Genomic DNA, 19,334 nt, shown 5'->3' on the forward strand with positions numbered 1-19,334 from the left:
GTACAAGTATTCAAGCAAGCAAAAGGCAGTTTAAAAGCGCAAAATTGCAGCTGTTCACTAAGCTCGCCTCCCTCTGAAACGCAGCTCCCACATGTGCCAACTTCAAAATGTCACTAACCATCTCCTGGAGACACCTTGACAACCTCTTCCAGCTCCCGGCTCGAGCGACACTTTAAGATAATGAACATGCACTAACTTTTTTTTCCAAGGTAACGTAAAGAAAGAGACAAAACCACACGGTGTCAAAATAAATCTCTGCATGTGAAACAAGTGAGAATAAAAAGATCACTATTTCACTGGTAGTTTATGCATTTCCTGCAAATATATTTGCTTGCGTGTAACGAGAAGAGTCATACAAGGACTGGCAGATGATCTGGAGGTGCAGAAGGGAACCAGAGGTCTACAGTGAAAAGAATCCATGAATGTGTGCAACAGCCTGGTTCACGTTTGCAGGAAAACAGCAGAGACAACGCAGTAGTAAAAACAAAACTTGAACTGTAGACAGTGAGAAACTAAAAGATTTAGGAATTCAGTAAATCAAGAAATTGCTAACAACTTGCTTTCCCATGACACTTAGGCTCTGAGGGCCAAGCCTTAATGGATTAAAATTGGAAATGTTCAGAAATATATGCAAGACCAACTTTATCAATGATTTCTGTAGATTCAACAGTAGAAATACCGAAGTGGAATAAAATATTTTATTTATTCTTTATTATTTACAAGCAAGTTTCACCCGGAACAAGCCAAGTTCAAGCATCAATTTTCAGGCCCCATAGAGCGTGCTGCTTTTCTGGTAATCTCAGCTGCGTTTTAGAGCCATGAAACAGAAATTTAGACATCACAGCATCTGCTGTGAATGTGACAAATAATGCTCCAAGTTTAACAGACACCGAAGGCATTGGTCACAGTGAGCAAAAGTCTGATGTCAGGCCCGGCTGTCATGTGAATATGTGTCAAGTTCAGTGTCTCCTCCACAGACCCAATGTTTTTTGGTTCTCTATATAGAATATTTCTCTTTTCCACTTCAAAGTACAAGTCCCTGTACAGCAATAACAAGGATGCTAACCAAATATATTTTAAAACCTGATCACAATATTTACTGAGCATCCTCCCAAGGCTTTTCCTAAGATATCTTTGCTGGCAGTTTTCCTCTGCAGTGTGTTATAAGTGAATGAATCCTTGGAGCCAGCACAAAGTTGTAGTGTTCTAGAGTATAATGATTCACAGCAACAGATTTGAGTGCAACGCTAGGTCCTAAATCCACTCACTGTTTATAGAAAAGAACAGGATTTTGGTAAAAACAACGCAGAAGCCAGAAAGAAGTCATAGTTTCCATAGGACTTGGTAAAAGTAACATTTTCAAAACAGGGCACTGATTATTTTCTGCTAGATTTCTCAGCTCTTACAGCTCTTTTCTCTTCCCCTATCCATATTTCCAAATCCAAGCTGTTATCTGAGACATGGCCCAGCAGGAGATCAGTTCAGGCAGTCTTCTATTCCTATACACACACGCACCAGGTAGTATATCGGTTCCTCTGAAGTTGAGGAAAGTTTTGCCGGATTTCAGTGAAACGATACTGCTGCTCATCTCTTCAAAAATTAAAACCAAACTCACAAAGAAACGTACTTCACCGTTGTAGATTTTGTAAGCAAAAGTGAAACTTTACCAATATCGACCACAGTATGCAAACTGCTGACCCTGGGCACTTGTTTTCAGGGGAAAAAAAAAAGTCACAGAGGAGGCAGGAAGGACAGACATTGCTATAACTGAGGTTATGATAGGGACCACTACAGCTCCCACTCCATAAGCTTATAACAAAATGCAAAAAACCCCTAAATCATGACTCACAACCCATTATAGTAGAATACATGCCTTGAGCAGAGTCTTTTCCTTGGATCCTGTCTGATGGAAGATAACAAGGGAGTCTGTCAGGGATTGCGTTTTCTGTACTCCACTTCATTATTGCTTGATAAGAGTTAATTAGAGGTAGTTCCCAGAGCCTTGGACTCAGTTAGAGCTACCAGAAAATGCCCATAAAAGCAGAGAATGCTTTGAAAGGCGGGGAAAGTATTTTCCGTCTATGAATTGGCCAGTGTAAGACAAACCCGAAATTACCAGAACGTCAGAACATCAGAGTATTACACATATTTAAAGTATCATTCAACTTCTTGGAACTAGTATATTTTGCAGATTTATTTTTTTACTCAGCTTCATCACAGAAGAAGATTATCACTATGAACCACTGGAAAGTCTGAGTTTTTCAGGGAATTCAGTACCGACTTGCAGAAAAACATGTTCGAGCAGTTTCCCTTTGCAACTCTTTAGTTTAATATTATCAAAACACGAAAGCTTTAAATGTTTTTTGGAACACATTTGTAGAGTATTTCCCTGCCTTCCCAGGATTACTCATCGATTATGGAAGATGATTCATTCTGCATCTCAGCTGACATTGAATCAAAAAATAAACCAAAACACAGCTTTGGAAACCTTTTTGACAGATATGTATTTTAAACGAGATCGCAATTAAACCAGCACATTAGATTGCAAGATTTTTTTCATTTTCACCTTCAGTCAGACATAATGAGCCACCCCGGTCTCTGCCATGGTCCTCTGCACACACACTCCATCTATTTGTGCTCATCAGCCTATTTCAACCAGAATAATCAAGTAAGATGTGCAGCCAGTGACACTTTAGGGATAAAGGGCCAAGTTCATCACTGAAGTCAGTGGGAGGGCATCTGGCCCATTAACTCAGAAATATAAGTTTTGTTATGGAGCAGCAGAACCAAGCTACCCTGACTCATGCTCTTTCCTCAAGGCCCGTCCATAGCACTCAGTAATATCAGACAGAAATCTCAAAAATCAAAAAGAAAAGATTCCCCTCGGGGGAACGGAGAAGACATTGGTACTGAAAAGCCCAGCTTACCCATATTTAGCTGCGATCCAAAAAAATCACATCCAACTTACCATACAAGCCATGAGCAAACTGCAGCCTCCTCCTGCATCATCATTTCCAGATGAAAAAAAGTGGAGATTATGAGCTCCCGTGATTAAGCTGCATGCATAGGGCTTGCTGTAGTGGGGGATCTAAACTTCTCTATGATTTAGCCCAGTTTACCCAAAGCATCCCTCTATCAGCCTGATTCTTACTTCATTTAGAGCCTGCTGGAGCAATCTCGCCCTATTCAGCAAAGCATTTATGCATTTACCTGATATCAACTGCATTTAAGCAAATTCTTGAAGATAAACACGTCTTTAAATCCTTTATTGAACAGAGGAGAAGTCCTAGCCATGTCTAAAATAACCAGCTGAACTGGGATCTTGCTTCTAAAGTCTTTTCAGATGTTGAAAGTAAAATTATAATAAGCACATTCAGAATTTTTTGTCTGTGTGCATTTTTCTAGCTTGAGTCTGGTTCGAACAGTATTTCTGAGTGGAAAAACATGGCTTTTCCTCAGTTAAAAGTGGTAGAAATCGTATTCTTCACTTGATGCAAAACACCCTGCTTCATAAAAACGTTCTTCCATTATGAGATTCTCAGTTGCAAATTTTTCATTAGAAATCTTCGATGGAAAATACTAACATCAATCAGTACTTAAACACTAATTAGTATTTAAATTGAATTGTTGCCACTAGGATGCCAGAGACAAGGTGAATGATTACAGCGTTTGTTTCAGGGATAGGGAAAGGTCTCAAATTTAGTTTAGTTTTTAATTTTCCATAGCAGACTAGTGTAATGATAGGAAATGCATTCCTTCGGTCAGAAGGCTGTCTGAGGACAAACCTATCCTCACCTAATTTAGAGGACATCATCATCCTCAGCTAATTTAGAGCAACCTAACTTTTATAGCCTCCAATGGGAATCGAGATTTATATAACATAAATCCTTTGAGTCAATGGTGTAGCCAATTCTTCCCATTTTTTTGTCTGGTTTACAAAAAATCCCCCCTTTTTTTTTTTTGAGTCAGAAGGCAGCTTGCTCTTAACTATTATAGGTTTTACATGATCGCACACTCCTCCAATTCTGACTCTTGCCTGATTCAAACTGGTTATCTTTTCCTATTACTTTCAAAGGGAATAAATTGTCCCTAGGTTCAGGAAGGACAAGTGTCAACCTGTGCTTCAGGAAACAGAACCATGGCAGCTGGAAGAAGATTTCTAGGCATGAAAAACCGACCAGTCTTCCAGAAGTATTGGGAACTGGAAAACTACCACCTGTCAAAATGTATCTACGCTTAACAGCAACATACTGAATTTTCCAGTCGGAGAGGTCCGTTTTCGGTCCAACATCTACATACAGAAGAAACATGCACAAAGTACAGGCAGGCCCCAGCGTTTTGCAAATCATTTTACTATTACTTTTAGAAAGTTATGGCACGTTTCCTTCTCAGGGGTTCTAATAAAACCTCAAAACAAAAACACACACAACCAACACCTTCTCGGGGATTGAACTTTTTGCTTTTCTACCACTCATACACACGGGCGATGACGTGTCACTAGCATAACTTCATTTAAATCACTTCATACCATCTATGGGCTTCTCTCTGAGCATTTTCAGAACTAAATTTTATATTGCTGAAAAGCCCATTGTACTGGAAATAAGACGGAGTGAATCAGCGGTAGCACACGCTCAGTGGAGTCAGACCTGGGAAACTCCGGCATTTGTCTTTAGCAAATTACATCCAAAATATTGTACCTTGAGTTTCCTGCTTGATGAAAGGGAAATATACTGCATTAACATACATAACGCCCTGTTTGGCAATATTTTTTGATTTATAACATTTGCAATCTGCTTAATGTCATTGCATAAATACATAATTGTACCGGTACTTTTTGTTCCCCGAGACGTTTGACTGAAACTCAAGAAGCTCCTGCTTGACTTCACAGGGAATGCGGTCTGAAAGCAGCAAGGAAGCACCAAAGAGGAAAGCAATGTAGTTTTCCTCTAATGGTTGCTCCTGCCATAAAACATACATAAACCTTTTGCAATCTCATACAGTTTTTATTGCTCTCAAAAGAAAAAAAACACCATTCCGTTACATGCGTTTGCTATAGTTGAACTGACTAGGGGTGGAGCAGACTGGTTTCCTTCCCGTTAGGAATGCACTTGGTCACCTAAGAAACCCCTGCCAAGGAAGAAAACAGTCTTGACTTGGCCATGGGATCATTGTGCATCGTGCTCCTTGGGATCAACAGCTTTACTCGGCTTGCACCCAATTGCATAAGCCATGAATGCTGAGGGTTCTTCAGCTTTTAACAAGTTTGCTATTCTCTCAGCCCTTTGAACTTCATAGTGATCACGTGCTACTTATGGTAATAACCCGTCTTTTTTTCCTCTGCAACATCAACAGCTCAGGTAAATTTTGGGGTGCCTTAGCCCCCTTGCCAGCCAGCCGAGGGGAACCACAGAATGGTTTCAGCTGGAAGGGACCTTAAGATCATTTAGTTCCAACCCTCTGCCATGGGCAGGGACACGTCCCACTAGACCAGGTTGCTCGAAGCCTCATCGAGCCCTGGTCCTGAACACTTGCAGGGATGAGGCATCCACAACTACTCTGGGTAACCTGTTCCAGGAACGCTGCAGAGCTTCCTTTGGGTGCAGAGACAACCACGGGCCCCATACCTGAATCTCTGGTGTGTGGTGAGCAGAGGACTGGACGAGGACCAGTGAGAGTGGCTGTACACCACCCAGTGAGAGCGGCTGTGCACCACCCCTTGTCTCCTCTCCAGGGACCAAGGGGACACGGGTGGATCCATAGAAAGCAGAGAAACCCACGGTACCTAAAAACACATGCATGTTACAAATTGCCCTCTGTTGTGAGCTCTTCAGCTGAATTGCTGGTGCTCTGAGGTCACTCTGGTGCATAATATTTGGGTGCCTTAGTATTTGCCGGTGGGAGAGAGTGAGTGGTGGACCTGGCAGTGCTGGGTTCATGGTTGGAGTCGATGATCTTAAGGGTCTTTTCCAACCCAAATGATCCTAGGAATTACAAGCTTAAAGGCAAACGAGGTAACTGCAGACTCATCAAACACATTTGTGAGATGTTCGCTAAGTTCAACACTCAGTTACTCTTCAGGGGAATTTTGTTTCTAACTGGGTATCAAACTGTCCCGACCACAGCAGAAACACAGTGCCTCAGTAAGAATTTCCTGAATATTTAATAACAAGAGCCGTGCCAGTCCCAGTAAGCACTGCAGCAAACTGCCTTCAGAACCAATAGGACCAAGACACCAGCACAAACATTTTGCTGAGCAGCTTGTGCTTATAAAACAACACATTTCATAGAATTTAGGCATAAAGTATAGAAAAATCTATCCTGAATATTCTTACTTGTTTTCAAATTAAGACAGGCTGGCCACAGCCATATTATTGAATGTGTTTTGCGGAAACATTTGAGCGATCAACTTTTCATACACCAATGTGGATGAAGAGCATAATGTATGTATATTGTTTTAAAAAAAATGGCAAATGTGTCGATGCAAATATTTGAATGAAGAATTCTTGTTTTTCTCCAATCAAGACACAGGAATGGCAGATAATGCATCCAGACAAATGCATTCAAATAATAGCCCAGATTTTGAATATTCATGACTAGTCATAACACTAATAATCCTCACGTTTAAAAAAGATGAGAGAATCTACTTCAGAGCAGTTCTGTAAATTAAGAGAGCAAGCAAATTCACTGGGGAGAAATTACGTGCCCTGCTGTAACTATCACAGTGTCAGAACTTCCCGAGTTACAGTCTTCTATACTCTAGCATTAGTCTGGCTTGGTATTTGCAATATAATTTAACACCTAACTGCCCTGCTCCTTACTTCAGGTTTCCCAGCAAGTAAAAAAAATTCCATCCCCTAGGGATTACTACCGTAATTAAACCTATCTTATAGTATAAGGATACTTATATGTAAGTGTATAAAATCATACATTTGTATAACAAGCATGCTGTACACAGCTTTTCAAAGCTGCTCACCCTTTAGAGATTGCCTAAAACTGAGTGCAGATTCACAGGGATTCCATTTTTCACTACAAAACTCTAAACAAGAATTTTAAAATATTGTCTTCTCTTTTTTCACGGTTTGCTTTCATGACAGTTTTTCCAACATGCTTCCTTCAGGATCGACTATTGTACCTCTGTGGTAGACCAGCACAAATTTGTCAATGACTTATATAAGATTAAGTAAAATTAAGAGAGAGTTATGAGAAAATACTGTCTTTCTAATTAAAGACAAAAATGGGTAGTTACCGACTCTAGACAAGACAATTATAAAAACAACACACACTCTAAAACTATCATCTCAGGGAGGCAAGGAAATACATACTGGCTGTGAAATAAGAAGATCGGCAGTGAAGAGCATTTACAAAGAAACATCCTCTTTTAACAAACCAATGCAGAATGACCAGAAGAAATCCAGAAACCACAGAAAAAATACTTTATAAGATGGCATCCTTGAATACTGAGTGGGCCATGGGAGAGAGAATGAAATCTGACAAAAAAACCCCCATCATTTCGAGGAAAAAAAGTCAGTGTCAAGTGTCCCTGTGTTAGAGGTTCTGAATTCTACAGGCTCAGAAAAGACCATTCTTTGAATGTACATGATTTTGCTCCATCACAGTAACCTAATAAATAGGTATCTACTTTAATTTTCTGATTTTCAAAGTAGAAATATTCTTTTCTGGGATTTGATTGTGGCTTTTCACTCTTTTCTTGATCGGTTTTTCGTGCTATTTCCCATTGCATAGAGTTGTGAACGACTTGAAAATGTGCTTTAACTTATTCCAGGGATATAGAAGATAAAACTAATGTAGCCATTTAAAAGTAATAATAACTATTCATTGTTGCTTTTGAGATTGAACCTAAGGTTTTTAACTGACTCACCCTTGAAATCTCCTAAAAAATCTGTACGGGGGACGTAGGGAAGGAAGGAAATCTGGAGCCAACTTTACTCACAAGTCTTGGACAGTTTCACCCCTGTGGGCCCATAAATTCCCAAGGAGCAGAAGAAGAAAGAAGAGCTCCTGCTCATCACTGCCATCTTTGCTTTCCTGCGGTATTTTAAGATTTTTGCCTGCATGAATTTTCCGCAAAACTGAAAAACATACTGAAAAATAAAGTATTCCTTTATCACGTTCCTTGTTTATCAGCCAGACTTGCCCAAGTTAAACTTGACACAAGTTCAGCCATGTAAAAACATTCCATGGCTCACTGTAGTCACTTTAATCTAATTTTATCAAAAATTATCCCTAGTTATATACGCCTTTATAAATCATATTAGCAACATCTTGAAAACTTATTTTATCCCAAGTGGCAGGCACAGCTTTTAATTGAGAGAATTTATGGGGATGGCCAAAGCTGGGTCTAAACAAGGCAGCATTAAAGTAGGTCATTTTCATTTTAATCCTATAGCGAAAGGCAGAGAAGTTTAGTTTTTCTGCAGAGGTCTTTACACAAAATCCCAGGGGAGAAAGGGTGCGATTGTTCATGGTAAGAAAGGTAATGCTGTATAATTGAGTTTTTATTTGCTGTGGCATGTGTTTTGCACAGGTGACAGGTCCTCTAAGGTCTAGAAGAGTCCAGTTCACACCATCTGTGGGTTTTAGAGTCAGTGTCGCTCACCTGGTGAGAATGGGACACGCATCCATCCTGCTTCTTCACCGAGGTTAATTAACTTGCCGTTATAAAGCCTCATCTTAGTTATAACCTCTGTCTCAGAGATTCCTCCCACATCATGACAGAACTGCCCCACGTTTCACAGTAGACAGCATCCCCGCCGCTCATTTACTCAGTGTTTATATAATAAATTGAGCACCAAACCCATACTACAGCCTAGGAACAGACGATGGAGGTTTGGTTTCCACGTGGGACTTGTCTTAATCAACCAGCCAGCATGAAGCAACCATTTACTTCTACGTCAACAAGGTAAACATCATTTGAAGCTGCGCCCCGGTGTAAAGTGGAATTTAGGGCTGCTGTTCCACAAACTTTCCCAGGCAGAGGATGCTCAGTCATTTCCTCTGAAATAATTACGCTATAATCATTATCTTAACCTGTTTTCAGTTCTTCATATTCAGTTTTCTGGATATTTTTAAGCTATGGCTTCCTTTTTCAAAATGATACTTTGAAGATGGCTTAGGTCTGCATGGAATGTTTTGTTTGCCTGCTGCTTACAGGGTTTTACATTTGGTAAAAGTTAGTAACAGCAAAGTGCATTAAATCCAAAAGCAGCAGAATAAAAATATTCCCCAAAGAGAGTTATTTGTTTCTATAATTCAAAATCTGATGCACAGGGCATCAAGTCATTTATGAAGTCAAGCTGTATTGTATTTGTTCATAAAGTTTTACTAATGTGTTAGATCCCGCAACAGGGATTTCAAGTTCTATGGTTAAATTTGTGTTAGAAAGCTGCCTTACCATTAAAACAGAAACTAAATTCCTGTTAGCACTATATACAATTACAAATCTTACCTAAATGCCATCAATATTGTCTTCACAGTAAATTACAGTGGTGAGGGAAATAATCACATGGTTTTATGGCTAGAAGGCTCACAATACCATTTTTCAATTTATTTCTTTAAATAGCTGCATTTATCTTTAACAGTATCAATATAGGCTCTGTTTTCTTTTTTCGAAGGATGCAGTTGAAAAGGTTAGGAGTTTTTAACCCTGACTGTGGATTCTTAGCTTGCTGTCATGAGGAAATTTTTAAGGCAGCCAACAAGAATGTTCTAATTCTTTTGTCCTCGTTTCTCAAAATATCAGAATGATGTTATGTGCCTTGTTGTCCCAGATTGCAGGGCATAACAGATCGTTTTATGATAACCCAGAAATAAGGAGCTACCCTCGATTGTAATACCCACGCTACTGGTATCATAGCACTGTGGCAGAACACAGAGTTCGGGTTGGATTAGCTCTATAGGAAAATATGCAAAATATTCGCTGCACCTTTGATAATCATAGTGCCCCACGAGTGCCAAATATCAACCATCAGCACTAAAGTGAATTTATGTGCGCTGGCACAGAACTGTCTAGGGCAGTTGTAACAGATTGGATTTCCTCAGGGTCTGACAACAGCCAAAGCCCATGTACGAATTCATCATTATATATTATCTGTGTTCATGACAGTGTTCACCGTAGTTACTGCTTCTGTCGTAAGGTTATAATTTTAAATCAGGCTTTAGCGTTTTCGCTGTTTCAAGTGTCTATCTTCTGTATGTGACAGCACAGTTTCTAATAACCTGCAGTTACTTAAATACCACATATATATTTTTAAAATACAATATATGTTATATACTACATGTATTATGTAGCGTATATATCATATTATACATAGAACCTTTCTAAAGCCTAAAGTAACTATAATACCTTCGTCTCCAGGCTGCCACGAGCCGAGCAGGCAGCCCTCCCTCCAGCAAGCTGCTTGGGCACTAATATGAAACATAAGACGCCACGTTTCACGTTCAGAGCGATCACCAGATGTCACAGAGCACCCAGAGAATAACAAAACCTCTGCGCTTCTTCGAAAACAAATTTGCCGCCTGTCCAATGGGTGAGAGCAAATACAGATACTTGATTCTACCTATGACAGCTGCTAAATGGAAACAAGCCATCACCTGGCCGGTCCGTACCTGTGCTCCCTTGAACGATTCTTGCAGAATTCATCACGATATCACCGTTGACATCAGCTGCCTGGGCACTGGATGGAAATGCTGTATTTGCCCACAAAGAGAATTATTCGGAGGTGTCAATAATTGGGAAAACCCTTACGCTTTCCTGCATATTGCATCCCTTTGAAAACAAAAAGAAAAGGCTATGTACCACCAGGTTAGATCCCCGGAACGCTTTACAACCTTAAATAATTAAGGCTCTCCACATTCACATCCTCGGCGAGAGTGGTTGTACCTGGGTATCAGTTGCTTCAATGCATCCTGAAAACTCAATAGTGGAAACCACGTAGCTCCAAGGCTGAGTGGAAACAGTCAACTATCGCCAGGCAAGAACCGAGCAAAATTAGGCAACCTGACCCCAAAATGGGTCCCTCATGCAAATCACCACCTTGGAAGGACAAGAAGACTGCTGGCCCAACATTTGTGATAGCCAAAGGTGATTGAGACTGAAAGTTGAGGTACCCCCCAGACACAAGCGCAAGAGAAGTAGGATAAAGTCAGAGGCTTTGAGAGAAAGTGTAAAGCAGTGATTTCCTACAACGTCTTGAATCAGTCTGCTGCAAATGCCTGCTTCTGCTAAGCTTGTGACACTGCGGAGCATGACCACGAGTTATGTGCCTTTAGGCTTCTAAAGGGAACAAAACCTAAAGTAAAAAATGGTCTTAAACATCTTAGACGTGCCAACAGGACCCCTATATTACCTGCCCTCCCCAAAACCAAGGATCTATAAACAGCCTCTTTTTTAGAGCAGATTAAGTCATCCCAAAGTCTTTTTCAACCAAATAACTGTGTTTTTAAAGATTTCAAAGGGCCCTGTTCATTATTCCCTTGTTATGGTTGTACCTCTTATTGTCCCTTCTGCCCTGACGTATTATTCTAAGCAAAATATCCTTCCATTCGGCTACCGAGCTCTGTAAGTGCCAGCATGAGGCTCTGGAGTTCCCTTTCCCATCTGTTCAAAGCATTCTTACACTCCTGGGCTGCAAGGGCAGTTGTTCTCCTCTGATTTCTTCAAATCGGTATTTGAATGCTTGAATTCCCTCCTACGAGGCGGCTTGCTGATCTCAACGTTACTTATTACAAGGACATCAAAGCGTTTGCATATCTATATGCTTCCACTCTCTTTTTACGTCAAGGGGAGATCGCTCTCCTTGCTGTGCAAGTATTTAAAAACAAACACACGAGTTGCTCAAGTAGCACAATTCTCTCTTATTATTAACATGCTAAAAGCATAGTTTATCAGAAATGATCTCATACAGCCAAAAGGATGGAAATCAGCTACTGCCGGGGGCTTTCAAGTGAAACATGAGCAACCAACGCACAGAAACGCATCGTTCTTAAAAGTGCCTCTCGATGCTGTGACAGACAGCAGGGAAGAGCATCCAAACAGGTTTAAATGACTGTATCCAAAGCTGCTGTGGCTTTGATCAGGCTGAAACAACCTGGTATTTTAAAAGATCATTCACACATTAAGTGGCAGGTGTGTGCTTCTGCTTCCTATTAGAAAACCCCCATCTGCTTTCTGTGAATTTAGCTTTGGGAGCCGGCGCGTTCCAGTTTCAATCTGCATTCTGGGACAGGTAGCACAGACCAATTAATCATGAACGCTCCCTACGATGGTCTCACCTTCTTTTGTCTTTGAACAGCACGATACGAAATAAAAATGGGTCATCAACGCATTAGGAAGAAGGCTCATGATATCCTCCCCTTGAAGAGATGTTGTACTTGCAGCTTAGATGTGAGATACAGAGAAAAGCTCGATGCAAAAGCGTATCATCTGTGGGTGGGTATTATTGGCTTGTTTGTTTTTTTACAGGCAGCAATAAATAATTTTTTATAGCAAGGATAGTGATAGCTTTCAACTCTGCAAATCCCATGGGGAGGGAAATGGAAAAGCTGGAACAGATAACGCTGAGGAACAGGTTAACTTGCAGCTCACCGGAGATGCCCACTGTCAGCAGGAGCCATGAGAAAAAGGCTAGAAGTGGGGGCCAAATCCCTGCGACATGGGATGAGCTTAGAGGGTAGGAGCAACAGCTAGAGAAGCACATTAATGGAGAAAAAAAAATAGCTGGAAAAATGGGTAATGAAAAAAAAAAAAGAGGTAGAAATGGAAGCTGTCACAAGAGTGTAAAGCTTTGTTATCCTTAATTTAGGTTTCATGAGGGAGAGAGGGACTGTACACAAAATGAAGAGGGGAGAGAGGCAAATAAATGACAATTCACATCTCTAACTTGGCGGAAATCAGCCAAACAAATATTGTATAGCTTTAAGAGCAATATCAGATTCCTCAGGACTCACAGAACAGGCAGAGGTAGTAGGATGAAATCTGTGTTACATTTGTTGCGGATATTAAGGCAAAAAAAATAGAAAAAAACAGAACTAGAAAGCTCTACAAGCATAATTTGAATAATAAGAATAGCAGAGAATAGCTGGCATGAAACATTTAGCAAATTATACCTAAACTGCAGACAGTCAGCATGCATTTACCCACAGAGAGCTTGCCTAACAAATCTCATGCCGCCTCATTGAAGAAGCAGCAATAAGAGACAAGATTTTACAGGGCGAGGATGTGTGGGTATAATTACATGGCCTGCAGGAAGGACTTGTGACAGAATAACCTGCTGGAAGTTAAAAGTGAATAAGGGAGCAAGCCCAGCAATCCAAGTTTAGTCAGTGCAACGTTACGGTGGAAGAGAAATAGTGAAGAATGGGAATAAATTAAGAGATCTTACGTTACAGGACACCAAGGGAGTAAAGGGTCTTGAATAACATGTTCTCCACTATGCCCAGGAAAGCATGTGGGAATGTGTGTGGGCAAGAATGCCAAGAGATGTGATGTTTTATGTTCAACCAGGAATAAGCCATACCCTCTTAGAAGGAAAAAAAAAAATAAGAAAAGGGGAGGGGGGAATGAAATTTTGTGCATATGAGGTTTAAGAGCTTTTTAAAAAGGCTGAAAGAGACTGTGATGAATGGTTCTGACTTCCTACAGAATGCAATGCCAAAGAATCTCACCAACTAAATTGTGGCTGGACAAATATATCTAGGAAAAACACTTAGTCTTCATTTAAATACTTCAATAAATTCACTATGTCCATAGGTTAATTGTTCTGATGGTTAATTACTCCCGGTGAATTTTAAATGTTTCCTGAATTAGGCCGTCTCCAGTTTTCAAACTCTTTTTTGTTGTTGTTTCAGCTTTGCTCGATTTCAGCGCTCTTTGCAACCCTCTCCCTGGAGGTTCTACAGGTTTACTCAGAGTGACCTTATCTTGGACCAGGCTGAACTTCCTTTGTTTCTCATTACTGATCACAATTTTGAGATTCCAAATCATTCTTGGAATCTTTTTTCCTTTCTTTCCAGAGTTCTAATTTTCCCTCTGAAGCCTGTATACCATGCATCTGTATAAACTCGACATAATTTACTAGTAAATGCCTAATCAGCACACAGTGACAAATCTTATTTAAAAAAAAATAAATCAAAGAAATTGCATATAAGACTGCATCCTGGTATGAACCAGAAAGTCAGCTTCGAATTCCTGCGAATTACTCTACGGTCTGGTTTCTGGTAGAATTAACCTCGATTCAGATTTTCCTGATTATTTTTTATAATTTATCAGAAGAGAATCAGGGACAACTACACAGTTCTGGTTAGAGAAAGAAAAAAAAAATTAAAAAAGGACAACACAGAAGGTTCAAGAGAGAATAACTGAGATAACAAGCCTTAATGACTCTAGATGATGAGCAAAAGAAGGTTAAACGTGCTGTGCAGAAAAAAAGAAGATTAACAAAAGATCTCACTGGTATATAAAATACCTTTTTTTACTCCCCTTTAGGGAATAAGAAGGATAAATTTTAGTAGACTAGCAATTTAATGGAGGGATGTGCAAGCATGATTAATTAATTAACATCTGTATTAGTTAACACCGATGAAAAGACCCCTATCATTGCCGAGCTGTATTATGAGGAAAAATAAAAGCAGCAGATGCTTTCATACTTTTTAATGCAGAAGTTTAACTAAATTGCTAGGGAGGGATCGCTGGACTGTGCAAGCATCTGGGTTGGCACAACACAGGCCCGGAGTGGAGGAGAGAAAGGGGCAGAGGTGCTTCAGCCAGGCTAAATTTTTCATATAACATAAGAGCTCTTTGTTTGGCGAATTCATTTTTGCCATCCCTGCCTTCAAAATAAGGGTAAATACCTGCCAGTTAACTCAGGTTCAATACTCTCGGTACAGAAGGGAGTTATCTTCTCACTGCTCTGAAGGAAATTCAATATTCTAACTCTACAACAGAAAAACCCCTCTGAGGATAATTAAATATTGTAACAGATTGCCCAAAGAGGCTGAGAAATCTCTGTCTTTGGAGGTTTATAAGACCTGGTTAGAAATACCCTGAAGTGGCCTCACATAAATTCAGGCTTGACCCCGTTCTGGGCTGCAGGTTGGACTGGAGACTTCCCAAAGCCCCGTCCAAGGTGAACAAAGCTGTGACACCACAACATAACGGAAGACTTTATAACTTAAATGGTAGAGAAGCTATGGTTACTGATACATTGATAAGGAAAATATTAATACAATTTTTAAATATTAACATAAAATAAAATAGGACATATTTAACTACCAAAAAACACTCAACAAATAATTCAGGATTTTTTGGCCTGGGAGTGATTTCACACACTACAGTTTCTGAGGTGTTTTAGTGCGTCTTTCATGAGGAACTGCTCAGCAACCTTCCTAAGGACCAAGGTGAGACCGATGAGCCCGTTGTTCCCTTCCTCCTTGCCATGCGTAGCATCTCCTTCTCCCACTCGTTTAACTCACATGAACTGTAAAAGGCTCTAAAATCCTCAGCTGAATGATGGAGCGCAAGGGTCCTGGCCCAAGACTATAGAAAGAGGCGTCGCTGAATTTTGGACATGGATGAGAACTCCCATTTCTTAGAAAACACTAAATCCCCTCCCCGGATGCTGAAGTTCTGTGAAACAGGAGGGGCAGCCAAACCCTCCCCCGGCGTCTCCCATGGCATCGCTCAGCTTTGAGTCAGCCCTGACCGTTGCCAGGACTGTGCAAAAGACAATTCAACTCACTAACTCATAGTCAAAACAACACAAGAGGCTTTTTTTTCTTTTTTTTTTTGGCCAGATTAGTGAATCGGCTCATGAAAAAATTCACTGCGGGGTAGGCAGAAGGCAAGGGAGGGTAAGAGATGTGGGGGGGAGAAAGAGATCATGCCTCTCTCATGGCAGCAAGGCAACAACTCGGATGTCTGTGAAACTGCAACCTAAAACAAGATACTATTAGGATCCCAAAACAGTTCCCTAGAGCCATAGTTAGCCCAAGGAGCTATAGCTGCAAGCACAGAAAAATAATCTTTATCATTGTTTAAAAACGATCCGATGAGGGGAAATTTAAGCCGTACTTTTCTAGCTACTGAAGCAGATGAAGGATGCACCCAAGCTTCTAACCTATTTTTCAAAAACGAACCACAGGACTCAGTACAAGCTGGTTTCTCCAGCTGATGTGCATTATTCCGCTGTCAGGAACGTCACTTAAATATGAACCAAAAGCCTGCATCAGTCTTCCTACCACGAGCAGAGGAGAGGTGGTACTTCAGCTGACATTTATTTACCCCGCACGCAATTTGAAGTAAAACTTCAGCTGGCTGAGATCACATGCAAGCTGCCATCTGTGTTTCCATCAGAATTATCATTCTTTATTGTTTTAATTGGGGGGAAGAAGTCCAAGAAGAATTGTGACTTTAGGGTTGCAGCACGTGCAAACTTAAGGGGGGATGAACTTGTGTTTTAAACTGTGTTCCTGGGCTAACTTTATGTGGGGCTATTTATTTCGGAGACCACCACAACTGCTTCAGACTCTCTAAGCAGGTCTCTACATTTGACAAGTTTTACATTTTGTAAAAAGAACTTTAACTTTGCTATTCAGGTTTTTTCTCCTAAATTGATCCCTACTCTTCATAAACTCCCTTTTCAGCCTTTGTACTTCCTTCCAGTTGCACCGTCACATCGGCTGTTGTCTAGGAAACGCATCTTGTGTTCTCCTGAGCATCCCGGCACCGGTAATGAAAGAAATCCCTTTGCATCTCTGGGTCACATCATGTTAATTCAGCAACTCTGCATGAGAGCCAAGCAACTGATTTAGTGTGCAACCCGCAATGCAAAATGCTCTTTACAAGGCTACCAGAGCGAAAGAGCTACCAGAAGGAAACTTTCCTCACAAGCCCTAACAGCGATTGGCTATACAGGGAATTGCACATATTCAGAGAATCACATCTTCTCATACTTACCAAGGACGACAGCAAGATATTCTATGGGAGTAGACAGAGGCCCAGAGCAGTGATATTTTCCCAAAACAAACTCCATACATGCCCTCTGGACTGCAACATACATTAAATCTATATAAGAAATCAGAAGGGCATTTTTGATATTTTGCCATACAAGAAAATTCTTACCAGGAAGAAAAATAAAGCCAACAAACAACAAACATCCAAGCCCTGGCCTCAGCACTTATTCAGGGTTTTGTCACCTTAAGAGTACGGCAAAGCTTTATCCAACTCATGCATCTCCACTTTCGAGCGAAGGAGTAGGTAGATTCATCCACTAATGCAGGTAAGACTAAGCAAGAGCAGCAAGCAAGCAGACAGAGGGGCATCAACTAGGCAAGTTTAGACAGACTGGAATCCATCTTCTATTTTTTAATTTTTTTATGAAGTAGAAGGGATGCTTCCAAGGTCAAACTGCCAGGGAATGATGGTTCTTAAGGCATAAAGTCACCATCAGCTCTATGAATAGCATTGTCCCATCATGGGTTCCAGTTGGTCAAGATGATCTTTCAGCTTGGGTATGTTACAGACCAGTGGAGGCTAGGACTGGCTGAAATTCTTCTCTGGTTTAGTTAGAGGCTTTGAGGTCCTGTAAGAACATAGTTTTTCCTGGTCCAGATGGGGAATAAAATAAGGGAGTAAACTTGAAAAATTCACATCTGGATCATGAACAGGGAAGAGATGCCCCTGGATTGGGGAAAGGCTAAAGATGGGGAGTGCTCAGATCCCTGAAAAACGTGGCAACAGAAAGCAGGAACGGATTTCAAGTAACTCTCTTTTGTACGTTTATTTGTTGTCTGTACCTACTGACATCTTTCTTGTGATTTTTTAATGATACACCGCACTTTTGGTTCTTTGCTCCAGGGAAAGTAAGCCTGTAATAAAATGATAATAATAATTTTAAAAAAGCAATAATCTTGGTGATTTATAGTCTCAAGCTGAGACTTGTAAATGATCCTCTGTCCTCAGAATATTAAAGCTATTTGCCATTCAAACCCAGATCTATTTTTGCAGAGAGGCCCCTCACATCAGCTGAAGGTCAGATCAATATCACTATTTGTAGGGTGTTTGTAACGCATGCCAGGAAATATTTCTATATTGAAATTCAACAAGACATTATACCAACCAACTCGGACTTGCCTTGAGGTTACCCTTAAACCAGAAAGAGATATTTCAACCTGTTGACCTCATTCTCCTCCATGTTAGCTCGTCATGTTGCTGGGCATGGCTTTCGCCTTTGCAAATTCAACTCAAGTCAAAGCTTGCAATTTTCACTGCTTGCTGTTGGTGCATTGCAATTCTTGCCTTCTTTCACCAGGACTGCTGTTTTCTGAAATCCTCACTTAAAGACTGATATATATAATTTGGGAGGTTTTCACCATACAACACTTTGCAAGCTGGTCCTCACTTACGATGCAATGAAGACTCGGCCGCGTTGTCGCACTTACTACAATCGATGACTCAGCACCTCCCCGCAGGTTTTATAGCTGTAGATTTGGAACAGAAATCAAGATCTTTACCTAAAACTGATGCAGGAAAAGAGACAATGAGCTGCAGCAATTGCTAATCGATTAATTGGGACCCTTTCCCTCGCCTTGATGTTCACTGAAGTCACACACGCGTCTCTTAGTCAGTGTTTGGTGACTGAACAAGCTCAATGGGGCTGGAAGACAGCCTGGATGGCCTCAGTGGTCTCTTTTATTTCTATTACCAAGAAAAGTCCCCTGGGAAAAAAATCAGACATGTGAGCACTGTCCACTATAACCCTTTAAGTGTGTCAAATGCGTTTTCCACTTCTCTTCTTGGGCATGAACACACAACCAGGAGGGCTCAGGTAACAAGGTCTGCAGGATTTGCTTCTTACAGAAAATCTCATCAGTATTTCATCTTATTAACCTTTGCAGTAAAAGATCACCAGGTCCTTTTCCTCTTTTACTAAAACCTTTCCAGAGGGAAGAAAGGATCAGGTCATCCCAAATATTGTGTCCCCAGTGATTTCAGGAAGCTTTCTGTGAGGGTGATTTTCTTTCATCACCATCCATTTTTCTCTCTTCCCTCCCTATTCTGCATACATGAGGTAAAGCAGAAATCTGAAGCTCATCCTCCCCGATTAAAATGACCAACAATCATTTTGACCAAAGGTTAATGACTAGATTTTGGATTTTCCCTTTCCCTTGTACTACATTGAAGTTTAGAGCCACTCAAAAGCTCACACCTTTTGTGTCTACAAAATGCTATTGCTTTTTAAAACAGGTTTTCTTGTTTAAAAAAATGCCTCTGACTCTAAACTCTCTAAAAATTTAGAGATTCTCAGAACATCAGCAAA

The sequence above is a fragment of the Apaloderma vittatum genome, unplaced genomic scaffold (genome assembly GCF_000703405.1).
Source record: "Apaloderma vittatum isolate BGI_N311 unplaced genomic scaffold, ASM70340v1 scaffold9311, whole genome shotgun sequence".
NCBI lineage: Eukaryota > Metazoa > Chordata > Aves > Trogoniformes > Trogonidae > Apaloderma > Apaloderma vittatum.